Source organism: Myotis daubentonii, chromosome 8 (genome assembly GCF_963259705.1).
Source record: "Myotis daubentonii chromosome 8, mMyoDau2.1, whole genome shotgun sequence".
NCBI classification, from domain to species: Eukaryota; Metazoa; Chordata; class Mammalia; order Chiroptera; family Vespertilionidae; genus Myotis; species Myotis daubentonii.
In genome coordinates, this window is record NC_081847.1 from 86,686,808 (window position 1) to 86,701,963 (window position 15,156).

The window sequence follows — 15,156 nt, forward strand, 5'->3', positions numbered from 1 at the left end:
TGACCTGTGGAATAAGGTCTTCGAGAGGTTTCAAGGGGAAGGAATGCAGAACCCAGAATCACCTCAGGCCAAGAATCTTGTCCTCCTCCAAGAGAGGAGCAAGGAATAAGAGTTGGAACAAATACAGAAAACTTTATTGGAAAATGTGAAAAAACAAGTTGAGGCATTTGGTGCCTCCTGGCTTCCGTGGCCCTTGGGTGATAAGAGGAACTGTTTCATGTGATGTCTCCTTTCGGGTCTTATTTCATTTGAAGGCTTGTTTTTTTTAGCCTGGATCAGTGTTTTGAGCAAGACAGGTTTTCAGGGCTCCTTGCCTCACTTTGTGGAAGGAAGGGCCAGGCTGTGAGTTCTGAGTTTTGCTATTTTAGTGGAGTAAATATCACACCCTCAGAGGGAGATGCTGGTTAGCTTCCTTAAGGGAATCTATAGAGACTTAGAGGCATTTTATTTAAATAGATCATCCTAGCTTTGCGCAGTGGCAGTATCGTAGCCAATGAGGTTTATTCGAGGCGCGATTATTGCTAATTGAAAAAAATAAATAAATAAAAATAGATCATCCTAAACCACAACAAATATACCTCATGAGACTGGAAAGAGAGATAGTGTTTCCAGATGAATAATGACTTATCTATAAATAGCCAACTTAAAAAAGACTCTATCTTTTTGGATGAAATATTTCTAAAATGCATTGAACACATTTCCTTGACAGGAGCACAGTAAACATAACTGAACATTTTCTCAGTCCTCTTATGGACCAAGATTCTCCTTATATCCATTAAAATCCCACTGGGCTGTGGTGCTGGGAGGATCTCAGGGGTATTCAAGTTTCAGGGCTGTTGAGTCTTCCATTAAAGGGCTCAGGGCTATGCAGTAACCTGGGTTAGCTTTTTGTGGTTATTCTATCTCCTCCCCATGGTCATGCTCTGTGTAGTGTGTAATGTGCATAGATAGAGATATCTATATAATACATGCTGCTATGAATGCTAATAGAATATTATTATTATACTAGAGGCCTGGGGCACAAATTCATGCACCAGTGGGGTCTCTTAGCCTGGCTTAGGGATTGGGCCGAGACCGGCTCTCTGACATCTCCCCAGGGTTCCCAGATTGCGAGAGGGTGTAGGCCAGGCTGAGGGACCCCACCGGTGCACAATTGGGGCCGGGGAGGGGCCCTGGTAGGGCTCCAGGGCATGTCTGGACAGCAGCAAGCTAACCTAACAGGCGGAGTGTCTGCCCCTGGTGGTCAGTGCACATCATAGTGACTGGTGGACTGGTTGACTGTCTGCACCCTGGTGGTCAATGCATGTCATAGCGAGCGGTTGAGAGGTCTTAGCATATCATTAGCATATTACTCTTTGATTGGTTGAACAGATGACTGGATGACCACACACTTAGCATATTAGGCTTTTATTATATAGAATAGGATTTAAAAATTTTGAAAAAAATTGATTTCAGAGAGAGGAAGGGAGAGGGAGAGAGACAGAAATATTAATGATGAGAATCATCATTCAGCTACCTCCTGCACACCCCATACTGCAACCGGGCATGCGCCCTGATCGGGAATCAAACCATGAACTCCTGTTTCATAGGTCAATGCTCAAGCACTGAGCCATGCTGGCTGGCCTTATTATAAGTATTTTAAAAATAAGAATTGTAATGAGCTTCATGGCCTACTTGACTTACCTTTCTTTAAGCAGATACAATCATAAGTACAATCTGAAAGATTGTTTTCAGACTGCTTGGTGACTGGAACTTTTTAATTGCTTTTCTTTTGCTACCAACAAGTGGAGGCTGCCATCTTTCTTTGAATAACTCCAGGGCTTCCAGCAGTAATTTATTTTGTAATCAGTCCTTCTGGTAGCACTTTAAATTAATGTTCTCATGTATGGATTTAATTGGAATTTAATAAGACAGTGCATAATAAGTACAAACCACGTGATACTAAGAACATATTTACTAAAGATTAACCACCGTAGAGATACAAATCTATTATGTAGAAACCCCAATAAACATTTTTAGAATGTTAAATCATAGGTAAACATTTTGTGTTGCTTCAAGTCAGTCCAGATCTTCAGCTTCCTTTGTTATTCTGCCTTCTAAGTAAACATAGCTGTTTACTACCACGAAATTGATTTTCCACTTGTACAATTGGTTCAGCAAAATCCAGCATCAGGGGGAAAATATCCTCCATATTAATGTAAAACAGACTCTCATTCAGCCAGTCTGGGGTGGGACCTAAGAATTTGTATTTCTAACGAGTTCTCGGGTGAAGCTACTGGCCTGGGGCCCGCACACTGAGAAGCACTAAGTCCAGCATTGGTTTGTCTTAGGACTCAAGGAAGACTCTGCCCCCATTTAATATCTGGTTTTAGAATCTGCAATGACAGGTTAAACATGGCCACGTTTTCTTTCTCACTGACCCCATGGAGAGGTGGGCCGTCTCTCTGTTCCTTTCATCTGGACTAGTTCTGTGATAGCTTAGTCAGTAGGAGGCAGAGGAAGCGATGCCCTCACGTGACTGGCAGCTTCCGTTTTCTTCCTCTTGGCTGGCTGCCGTGCGGTGGGTCAGCCTGAGCAGAGAGTGCCTCATGGGTGAGGCCATCGGCCATCGGCCATTGGCCATCGGCCTTGGCTCGTTCCCAGGGAACAGTCAGCACCAGCTTGCCAGCCATGTGAGTGAGCCATCCTGGGAGTGGTGCTGCCTCAGTTTACACACCCCGGAGCAGAGACTAGCCACCCCCGCTGAGCCCAACTTGCAAAACAGAGTCAATCACATTGTTGTTGTTTTAAACTGTTTGGGGTGGTTTATTTTATAGCAATAGATAACCAAAATCTACCTGGCTGTAAGCGGATGGGGACCAGTACTCTTTCAAGGTAAGTCAGGCATGGATTTTGACTTTCCCCTTCAGGGTATGAGTTGTAGCATCTAAAAAACAATACAATCCCTGGGCCACAGTGGCTCAGTGGTTGAGCGTTGACCTATGGACCAGGAGGTCACAGTTCGATTCCTGGTCAGGGCACATGTCCGGGTTGTGGGCTCTATCCCCAGTGGGGGACATGCAGGAGGCAGCCAGTCAATGATTCTCTCTCATCATTGCTGTTTCTATCTCTCTCCCCCTTTCCCTTCCTTTCTGAAATCAATAAAAAATATATTAAAACAAAACAATGTTATTTTGAGGGTTGTCTGAGGATTGACTTTCCATGGTTGTTACTGTGGCCCAAAAATAATAAATGGAAAATTTCAGAAATAAACACTTGATAAGTTTTAAGTTGCATGCTTCTGAGTTGCATGATAGAACCTCTCACTGTCCCTCTCTGTCCCCTCTCCCCCATGTGAATCACCCCTTTGTCCAGAGTCTCCACACTGTAGATACTCCCCACCTGTTACTCAGTAGCCATCTGGGTTGTCAGATCAACTGTCATGGTATCACAGGCTTGTGGCCAAGTCACCCTTACTTTACTTAATAATGGCCCCAAAGCCTAAGAGCATCGAAGCTGATAATTAGGATATGCCAAAGAGAAGCTGCAAAGTGCTTCCTTTAAGTGAAAAGGTTGTATTAATAGGGGGAAAATCAGTGCATATAGGGTTTGGTAATATCTGTGGTTTCAGGCATCTACTGGGGGTTTTGAAACGTATCCCTTGTGGGTGGATAAGGGGCGGGGGTACTGTATCAACCAAATAAGTCATGAGTGAGCTCAGGTTAATTTCAGAATTTTATTTTTCCATTTTGCCAATCCCCATAGAGTTTGACTTTGTGTGGGGGCAAAAAAAGTAACTGTCAACAAGGACATCATCCCAAGGTGTTGGAAAAGTCTTTCCATCCCTTAGCGTATGATGCCATGGGGTGATTGATGCCTGCATTTCCATAATTATGATGGTTTCTTTGCCTTGAACAAAGGAGGCATTGCTGTTAAATGCAAAGGACAGTGAACAATTTAACATTGTAATGCTTAGTGGCCACTTGCAGCTTAACATCAGTGCTCTATCTGTTCTTCCCTAAGAGTGGGCTTGCCCAGTTTCTTCACAGTGGGCAGGCGTGGCCTTCTTCTTTTTTTTTTTTTAAATATATTTTATTGATGTTTTACAGAGAGGAAGGGAGAGAGATAGAGAGTCAGAAACATCGATGAGAGAGAAACATCGATCAGCCGCCTCCTGCACATCTCCCACTGGGGATGTGCCCACAACCCAGGTACATGCCCTTGACCGGAATCGAACCTGGGACCTTTCAGTCCGCAGGCCGACACTCTATCCACTGAGCCAAACCGGTTTCGGCAGTGTGGCCTTCTTACCACAACCAGTATTTGTGTAGGAATCTTGCTTGTGTGGAGTGTGGAAGTGAAGCACTGTTCTCATACCTGTAACAGACTGTAGTCCATGGAGAAGAAATGAAATTGAAAACAGACTTACTCATGGAATTAAGTCACACTTGGAAGATTTACATAATTGATCAAGAAACTTATATCCAACTTGAAAAATGTATACTCAGAAATGTACTTAGCAATTAACACTTACATAGTTCAGTATACACTTTATTCAACATCTACAATTTGTTCAAATACACAACAGAGGCTGGCTGGTGTGGCTCAGTGATTGAGCATCAACCTATGAACCAGGAGGTCACAGTTTGATTCCTGGTCAGAGCACATGCCTGGGTTGCAGGCTCGATCCCCAGCGTGGGGCTTGCAGGAGGCAGCTGATCAATCATTCTCTCATCACTGATGTTTCTATCTCTCTCTCCCGTTCCTTCTCCCTTCCTCTCTGAAATAAAAAAAAAAAAAATTAAAAAAAATAGACAACAGAGTATCAGTTTCAATGTGATTTTAGACATACAATTCAGGGAGATAATAAATTGTTGTGCTTTGTAATATCGTCCCACTGTCTTTTCATTACAACCACCAGAAAGCAAAGCAGTATTCTTCTAATAAGAGATGTTCACCTCTGTTGAAGAACTTATTGCCCAGAATCCCCACTGAGGACGAGGCAATGTGCTGTGCACTGCAGGGGACTGAGCGGTCTCAATGCTCTCCGTGAAGTCTAGTTGCTGTAATAAAAACAATAAAAACGACTTCAATCTTAGACTCCTGGCAGCATCAGAAAAGAAGTACAAAGTATTATGTATAGGTTTTCAAAATCTAGTTAGGAGACAAAGAAGCCTTTTTAAAGAATTCAGTGTAAACCTAGCATTAAAGGAAAGATTCCTTACATGCATATAGCAATTTCCACTGTATGGGACACTTTTCCATGCATTATCTTATTGGACTCTCGTGATATGTAGGGCAGTGATTCTCAGAGTATGCTTCCCAAACTATGGGCATCAGCCTCTCCTGGGAGCTTGTTCGAAATGCAGATTCCCGGGTCCCACTTCAGACCCAATGAACCGGAAACTCAGGGGGTGGAGCCCACCCAGGCCTTTCCCTGATTCTAATGCACACTGATGTTGGAAAACCACTAATGTAGGGTTCTTCTAATTTCACAATGTACTTTTGATTCCACAAATTGGCGTTGGATTTTGCCAAGTTTCTAGAATTATACCAGGAAACCTAATAATTCCACAGTTATTTCAGGTTGAATGTATCACTTTCTTTTGAGTTTCATCTTGAAAGATGGGTAGGATTTTCACAGGTGAAGATGGTTTTGAGCATTCTTTCAACCGGATGAAAAAATGTCTTTGAGATTTTGAAAGACGTATTCAAGGAAACTTTAGCTTTTCAATTCTTTTCCCCCCAAGAAATATGTCCTTGGGTGTTTATTTTGTTCTGTGTTTTTTATTTAATAAATAAATTTAAAAGCATGTTGTAATTCTTCCTATTATATTTGGGTTGGAATTCATTTTCTCCAAATATTTGAGTCTTTTCTTTGCAGGCCTACGTTTCTTTCCTTTTTACTTTTCTGTGTAAGTTTGAGAATAAGTCTTAATAACCAGGGATAAGTCCTATTTCTTTCTTTACATCAAAGGAGAACATTTTTTATTTGTAAATTACTCATAATAAGAGGGTAGAAGCTCTTGATAAGCTTCAACACATGCAGGAGCTCTATGCATGTATCTTCAATGAGTGGGACTCAGTGCAGGCAGATGGTGGCAGGGATCCTTGGTACCGGGTGGAGATAAACCCCTGGCCCTCACAGGGCCTCTTCCAGGATATCCTGAGGATTGGTCTAACTTCTCAATGAGAGGCTTCTTTAACTTGGACAAAGATTCTTTAAGGTAGAGCCTTAAAAAAAGGAAATTAACCGAAAGGAAATTAACTGTTGGTCACTTCACCAGAGTGTTGTTGATATGGGATGGAATGTGTGCTGATTTAAATTTTCAACCTGACAGTTGCATATGGATCTTGACTTGCATCAACCATTTTAATAAATTTTAAACCTTGCTTTATTTACTTTGTTACATATAGTAAAATTAACTCTTTGTGATATACAGGTCTATGCGATTTGACAAATGCATTTGGTTATGTAACCACCTTCCCAATCAAGGTACAAAACAGTTCCTTCACTTCAAATGTCTCCTATCACTGTCTCTTTGTTGTCAGCCCGGTGCCCCATCCCAAACCCCTGGAGCTAGCACCTCTTTTTTTGTTGTTGTTGTTCCTATAATTGTGCCTATGCCAGATGGCCTTATAATGGAATAATATAGAATGTAGCCTTATATATACCTTTGTATATTCTAGATGGACTCTTTTTTAGAGATGTGTTTTGCAAGTAATTTTAGCAGACATTTGAAGATGATACTTTACTGTCTCTGTGTCTGGGACAGGCTACAAACCTCACTGTCTAGTCTTGAGTTGTGGGACTGTTGTATCGCCTGGTCCACGTCTGCCTCGTGAGATGATCTCCAAGAAGCCAGTTCTCTCCCGTGATCCTGTAGGAAGGAGTTTGCATTCACGTTGAAGCCAGGAATCAAGGCTCCAGAAATGTTATGCAAAGTGGTTGCAGGAGACGGGGACCTAGGCTGGAACTAAGAGGATAGAGCTGGATACTCCCAAGCATATTAAGAAGTGGTTTGACATCATCTATTTGTGGGCCACCTCATATCTTATACATACCATTTACATACAATTGGGACAAATTCTAGAATTTCTCATGGGAGGTTATACATAATGGTACAAGAACAACTATATATATACTAGGGGCCCGGTGCACGAAATTCGTGCACTGGGTGTGTGTGGGGAGGGGAGTGTCCCTCAGCACAGCCTGCCCCCTCTCACATACTGGGAGCCCTCAGGCGTTGACCCCCATCACCCTCCAATCGCAGGATCGGCCCCTTGCCCAGGCCTGATGCCTCGGCCAGAGGCGTAGACCCCCATCACCCTCCGATCGCCTGATCAGCCCCTTGCCCAGGCCTGACGCCTCCGCCAGAGGTGTCAGGCTTGGACAGGGGACCCCCATCTTCCCCTGATCACTGGCTCTGGCCCCCGCCCAGGCCTGAGGCCTCTGGCCCAGGAATCATGCCTGGGCAGGGGACCCCCATCTCCCTCTGATCGCTTGCTCCACCCCCCGCCCAAGCCTGACGAGTCTGACCCAGGCTTCAGGCCTGGGCAAAGGAACCATCATATCCCCCCAATCTCCTGCTCCGCCCCCCACCCAGGCCTGATGCCTCGGCCAGAGGAGTTGACCCTCATCACCCTCCGATCACCAATCACCAGATCGGCCCCTTCACCAGGCCTGAGGCCTCTGGCAGAGGTGTCAGGCCTAGGCAGGGGACCTCCAGCTCCCCGCGGTTGCAGGCTCCGCCCCTGCCCAGGCCTAATGCCTCTGGCCTAGGCGTCCGGCCCGGGCAGCGGGGACCCGCAGCTGCAGGGGCCCCACGATCGTGGGCTCCGCTTTAGGCCCAGGCAAGGGACCCCTAGATCCCGGGACTGCCAGCTTCGACCGTGCCCAGCTCCCATCGCTGGCTCCACCCCTACTTCCTGCTATCACTGGCCAGGGCGGCAAAGGCACCTGATTCTCCGATCATGGCTGGGGGGCAGGGCAAAGGCGGCCCCAGGGCCGCCTTTGCCCTGCCCCCCAGCTCTTAGCTCCCCACTGGGTTTCGGATCACTGTCAGTGGCAGGGGGCTTCTTCCTGCTTTCCCTTTCACCTCCCTGCAATGTGCCTACATATGCAAATTAACCGCCATCTTGTTGGCAGTTAACTGCCAATCATAGTTGGCAGTTAACTGCCAATCATAGTTGGCAGTTAATTTGCATATAGCCCTGATTAGCCAATGAAAAGGGTATCGTCGTACGCCAATTACCATTTTTCTCTTTTATTAGATAGGATATATATATAGATACTAGTGATAATTAATGTCCCAATACTTTTATTGCATAGAAATTCTTTTGAGCACAAAATTGTCTATTTTTTTTGTCCATCTTGTCTTTAATTACTGATAATATTGAATGTTAGATTTTTTTAATAACCCGATGGCCTAAATATCACCATCTTTATTCGTTTGTAAAGATATTGATGATGATGTAGGATGACATTGAGCAATGAGCAATGACTTCCTTATGAAGAGTAAATACTTAATTTTTATGTGAACATTTATTCACCTATCTCCCTTGACCATACTGCTACTTGAATAGAGGTCAATCAGATCAGGCCTTGGAAATAAATGGAATCAACTGCAAAGTGTTGCTTTCAGTAGCTCCTATAGGTGACAGGCCTCAATGCTGGAAAGGTCTCCCATTTGTTCTTCCCCAGCTATTCCCAGTTGTACTGATGCTTTCAACTACGAAGTCCAGTAGCCAAACATCACCGAGGGTGGTACTAAAAAAGCAATGTATATGGCGCCATCTGCTGGTCATGTCTGCTCTATGCCTGGGTGTGCTCCCTGGACACCCGCATGTTCTTCAATTCAGACCTTAACTCCATCATCTTTGTCGTGTTTATAAGATTGGACTCCTGTTTTGTACGTGTTTCTTGGACCAGAGTCTTGCCCTCAACTGAAACTAGATGGAGATTGATATGCTGTGTAGCTCTTACCAGTCTCTCTCCCAGGGCTAGTTTTTGCCTCTCATACCTCCTATCTGGCTTGGCTTTGTCATCCTATCTCTACTCTGGGGCCTGCCTGTCTTTATTCAGAGTGTGGGGCCCTCCCCTCATCTAATGTCTGCCACACTTGTTTGACCAATTTCTTTCTTCTCCATTGATCATGCGTGTTGACTTTTTCTCTTTAAAGCTTTGCCAAAAGCAAACCATTTACTACTTAGACAAGAGGAGATTTATTTATTTATTTATTTTTAAAATATTTTATTGATTTTTTACAGAGAGGAAGGAAGAGGGATAGAGAGTTAGAAACATCGATGGGAGAGAAACATCGATCAGCTGCCTCCTGCACACCCCCTACTGGGGATGTGCCCGCAACCAAGGTACATGCCCTTGACCAGAATCAAACCTGGGACCCTTGAGTCCACAGGCTGACACTCTATCCACTGAGCCAAACCGGTTAGGGCAAGAGGAGATTTATTACATTTAACAAATAGGATAAAATGTCTCTACAGAAACACTTTACGCATCAGCGACAGTGCTGTCTCTGCTGCGGCTGACTCAGCTATCAGCGTCTCCCTGGACATCCCTTCTACCACCGCCATACAGATCCTGTGGGTCCAGCTTTCACCCCAGAACATGACCACGTAAGGGCAGTCGGACACCACATTCCTCTGCTGAGATGACCTCCTGCAACTCCAGCCAGGTTCCAAGTCAGGCCAGTTTTTGTTGTCACTCAAACTGGTCCTTGGCCATTTATTTATTTATTGGTCCGTCTGAGCATATGATCCAAATATTCCTCGAATCACTAGGAAGCAAAATGGGTGTAATAAGGTCTGATGTTGATTGTACTTCAGGCAACAATGAAAACTTGGAATTACTTGCAGGCATGGAGTTTCAAAACAAGTAAGATTGTTTGTGTCATTCAAAGATCTGGACATTTTATTCCTTTTATTTTATTTATTTTTTTAAAAAATATATTTTTTTATTGATTTTATAGAGAGGAAGGGTGAGGAATAGAGAGAGAGAAATATCGACGAGAGAGAAACATTGATTGGCTCTCTCATCCATGCCCCCTACTGGGAATTGAGCTCATAACCTGAGCATGTGCCCAGACCAGAACTGAACTGTGACCTCCTGGTTCATAGGCCAGTGCTCAACTACTGAGCCACACCAGCTGGCCCATTCCTTTAAACAAACAAACAAACAAACAAACAAACGAACAACTTTTATTGAGATGCCTTCACAATATCTCCCTCTATGAGAGCCAGATTCATTTTTCGGTTTTCAAAAGCCTTCTTAGTACCCAAAAGGGCAAAATGGGTATATTAACTTAGGCACACAGAAGAGAAAAATGCATGTGTGTGCATGTGCACAAGTGGGTTGTGCATGTTCCAAAGAGGTCTTGAAGTCTGCTAGAGGATCTTAATATCTACTCTTGTTACTGTCTCGGGGATCATACTACCCTCTAGTATTCATCCAGCTCCTCATTGGATGCAACTATTGACCAAGTTTGAGCCCAGGTCAGCCAGACCTCTCTGCACACCTTGAGATGGGCCATTCGTTGGCCACTCCCACCGCAGTAAGGTGGAGCTGGGTTGGAGTTCCCTGTTCTGCCTCTTCCTGCTTTCCCTGTAAAGCCTGTGTTGCAAAGGTGCTGAAAGGACCTCACAATATAAGACAGAACCAATGGAGTCCTCATGTAGCATCAGGAAGGGGCACACCTGTAATCCACTTGATGGTGATCTGTCTGATGGTCTATGATGGTATTCCTGGGATTCTGGGTAACAAAAGTTATTTTATAGCCAGTTCCATTTTTTCCTTCATACCTTCCTCTTCATCCTTTTCTTCTGGACTTTGTTTTTGTTTGTTTTGCATTGAAGTCAAACAAACTTAAAATGCTTACAAACCACATATTTTTTTTTTTATTTCAAATGAGTGTTTAATGAAGCCCTGGACAAATTGAGAGATTCGTTATTATATCTAATAGAAGGAGAATAAGCAAAATGGTCCTGCTCTTTTAGTGCTAAAATGCTCGAATCTGGGCATGTTTGTGAAATAGGAGCACAGACACAGCTTTCTACTTTTCATTCTGAAATTAGATCAAAGCCGGTTAGGACAGTGGGGACTTGGGGTCACTATTACTCATTGTTCTACAGCTGAGTCTCCAGTTAACAATTCAGGTTCCTGCTTTATCCTCTGAAGATTTCGGGGTAAAGACAAACAATCTGTGTTTGTTTAAACCAGTGTCACAGATGACTCTTAGGCTATGTCAAATTAAAGGAACACAGTCCTAAAGGAACCAAGCTTGACTCTCGCGGAGCTGGAGCAGTAGAATCTTGGGGATCATCATTGCCCTCATTTTACAGACACAGATTCTGGGGTGTAGGGAGCGCCCAGGCCTTGGTCAGATCATCCTGCTTCTTGTGCAGAAGCCATCTCAAGAACCTGGCTTTCCAAACTCCTGGCGAGGTGTTGGGTGTCGTGTCCACTTGACCACATTTCCTCTCTAAGCATCGCCTGGGTGGACTGACATGCTCTGTACCTGGAGCCCCCAGGAGGACCAGCAGCGATGTTCTGCTCTGAGAGAACATTCCTTTCCAGCAATATCCAGTAGGCAGCCCAATGCTCTGCGCCTGAACAGCGCTGCCCCACCTCCAGGTGGTGCGCACAGCACCCAGTCAACCTTTTGTGCTGTGCAGTGTTAACTCTCACCCACATCTTTCTCTCCAGGGCGTCTCTCTCTTCTTCCTTCATCCTGGCTTCAAGGCTATTAGTCACGTTTAGATGATGAGTCTGTTGGGCAAAAGCTGCAGCTGATTTTATGTTCTGTATGTCTCCCAGGATGGGTCCTCAAGAAATGGGGAAAACAATACAAAATTCACTTTTTCTATTTTTTATTGATATTTTAATGGTACCTTTAACAGAGTTAAAACAAAAAATTTAACAGAATTAAAGTAAAAAAGTGCTCTTTGATAGAGACTCTCATATCTGCAAATTTTTGCAGGGAATTTTGATATCTTTAATGAAATGGTTTGTTTACTTTAAGGACATATATGAAAATAAGGGAAAATAATTTACTGCTGTAGACAAATCTAATTATGATTTTTTAATGCATTTATATATTTTACACACAGTATCATTGTCAAGCAATGGGGCTGTTCATTCACTTATTTTTTTTTTAAACAAATGAACCCAACTTTTTATCTTCAATGATATACTATTGGAAATTAACTTGTGAGTCATATTTTAAGAAGAAGAAACAAACAAAAACCTACCCTGATAGTTTATCTTAAACTTTATAATACCACATGATCATTCATTTTATTATTCAAATTCTGGCTGACTTCTGAAGGGGATCCAAGAATCAAATTTGCCTGTGAACATACAGGTTTTAAATATCTAAAGGCATGTGTCACATGTATTGGGGAACGAATACTCCCTCAGGGAGCCCAGGTTTCTATAAGAAAATTCTGTAGCTGGATGGCTCACAAAACAGAAGTTTATTTCGCACAGTTCTGGAGACTGAGAAGTCCATGACCAGGGCATGGCAATCTGGTGTCTGGTGAGAGACCTCTTTCTGGTTCGCAGATGGCTGTCTTCTCATTGTTTCTGCACCTGGTGATCATTTCTCGTGTGTCTTTTTTTTTTTTTTTAATAAGGGCACTAATCCTAGTCATAAGAACGTTACTCTCATGACCTAATCATCTACCAAAGACCCCATCTCCTAATACCACCACATTGGGGGTGAGATTTCAATACATACATTTTGGAGGGACCCAAGCAAATGCAATCCTACCAACTGAAGATTCCTCTGGAACAAGATAGTAGAGAAAGTATTTATGACTAGGCAAGCATTCTCAGTACATGTGTATAAGGCAGCACAGAAGTGACTATGAAGTCTGGACAGAAATGCTCACACATTTACATAGTAAATAGAAGAAAGAATAATTAAAACATCTAATATCTCTGAGTAAATGAATTCCATGTTCGTCTTCTATGCACCTTATGAATGACTGTTAATTTCGGATGGATGTGTTTACCGTTGCAAGAGTAACTGTCGGAAGATCTGTGACCTTATTTTGTAAAATTGAAAGTTCTACGACTTCTTAGTTTTCAAGGAGCCATCCTAATGAGGGGAATGGCAGGAAGTCAGCCACATCCCTCCTCAAAGAAAATTTTATTTTACACGTACACTGCCCTAGCCAATTCCCTGAGAAATATGCTAGCTGTGATTTGAGCAATGGCTGTATAATTGGAAGAGGTATGTTACCTGGTAGGGTGATTATTTGGAATAAAAAATACTAATGTGATATATAAGTCTTGGTTTATTTACTTAAAAAATTAGTTCCAGTCACAGTTTGCATGTGGGCTAAATTGCTAAATGTGAAAGCTCATTTAAAAAGTCATTTTGCTGAGTCACTCATTCGGTGAAAACCTGAGGGAGGTAATTAAGCTGTGGAAGTTGGAGACAGTGCCAGCAGATGACTTGATCTTCCTATAAAAGGAGAGAGAAAAAAAGACAGAAGTGAGAACTTGGCTTGAGGAGCTGAGAAGGCCCTGATGTAGAGGTGCCCAGGCATAAACTGGGTTGTCTTAAAGACAGGGGGAGTCCAGACATGCCCCCAACACTGAGGAAGTGCCTCTTATGTTTTAATGCTCTGACTACGATGATTTAACAGCTGAGTGTAAGCTGTGAAGTAAAGTGCCAAAGCTAAAGGAAACAGAAGAAATCGAGGATTAGCCAATGAATAGTAAAAATTAAAATTCTGCCCTAGATCAAAAGTGACCCGGGAGGCCAACTCATTGTTGTTACATGGATTACTGTTCTTTGATCTGTTCGGTGCTTTAGACCAGCTGTAGCGGTAGAATTGCCTGTGATGATGGCAGTGTTTTCTATCTGCGTTGATCAATGTGGTAACCATTCCCCACATGGGGCTACTGAGCACCAAACATGAGGCAGTGTGACTAAGGAACTGAACTATTAATTTTATTTAGTTTTAATTAATTTAAATGTAAATAGCACACGAACTCAGGGGTTCTATATTGGATAGTACGTTAGGAAAGAACTCAGTACTTGTGTAGTCCTTAGAAAGTATATATGCTTGTGGGAATGTGGCTAATGCGTTTTCTTCTTTTACTCAGCTGCATTGCTGACTGAGAACATAGAAAGTGAGTGTTTTCAACTTTTCTTTTTCCGCTTGGTCCCTGTGTCTGCAGCGTTCCAGGCCACCAGGTGAGGCCCATCCGCCTGGACAGGGCTCCAGGTGCCATTTCAGTTGATGGTCCCCACCCTGACCAAGATCTATGAGAGCAGACACATCATAGCTGACAAAGACATCAACATGGCACCTTTGCCTCTGTGTCTTCTCCTGAGCAGGCGTTGGGTGAGTGAGACGTGGCACTGCTACTTGTGGCGTTCTGGGGCAGAACCTGCATTGCTGACGCCAGCGCAGGGGCCGTGGGAGCTGTCTTTCAATGTGGGCTGAGGCCGGAGGCGGGCTTACCTTTTCAGATACGATTCTTTACCCTGCCAGGAGAGTGCTTGCTCTTTTCTCTTAATTAGTTTGTGAGATTTAACTTCTCTTCTAACGCTGGGTCGTTCGTTCAGCATAGACAGAAAGGGTGAAGGAGCAAAATACAGATGCTTTCATTTCAACTCCTGCTGGCTTTATGGATAGTCCTTAAGCCAACCAGGACATCCGGGGAAGCTGTGATACCATGTCTTCATTTGGGATTTTCCTGCTGGAGACCCAGGGAGGAGAAGTGATTGGTTGACGGCCATGGTTGGATGGCTGGTCCCTACAGAGCCGAGATTTAGTTAATTCTCCAGATTGATTTGTATTGGATTATATTTCCATAATCATTAAAAATGTGATTTATTTGATTGAGGGCTAGGATATTCAGAGTAGTCATCCTAATCTCCTCCAGAAATTGGAAAAGATCTTTGCTTTCATTTTCTCAGGTCACCATGTGGGCTCCTGCAATAGGAACGGTTTGCTAGGTCTGCACTTGATCTTAGCCAAAAGGCCGAGAAGTGATAGGTTTGCTAGGTCTGTAACCCCGCTCGGGGCCATTACTTTCACTGGCATCAGTGTCTTGATCAACCCACCACTCCCTCCCTACCCCCACCCCCACCCCCCCGCCCCAGGGCCAGGGCTCCTGGCCCAATGTCGGGAAATAAACTC

General features: G+C 43.6%; 1 pseudogene; it reads left to right on the plus strand.

Moving 5' to 3' along the window:
* Positions 1-464: 464 nt before the first annotated feature.
* LOC132240432 (U4 spliceosomal RNA) lies at positions 465-547 on the plus strand (annotated as a pseudogene).
* Positions 548-15,156: the final 14,609 nt, after the last annotated feature.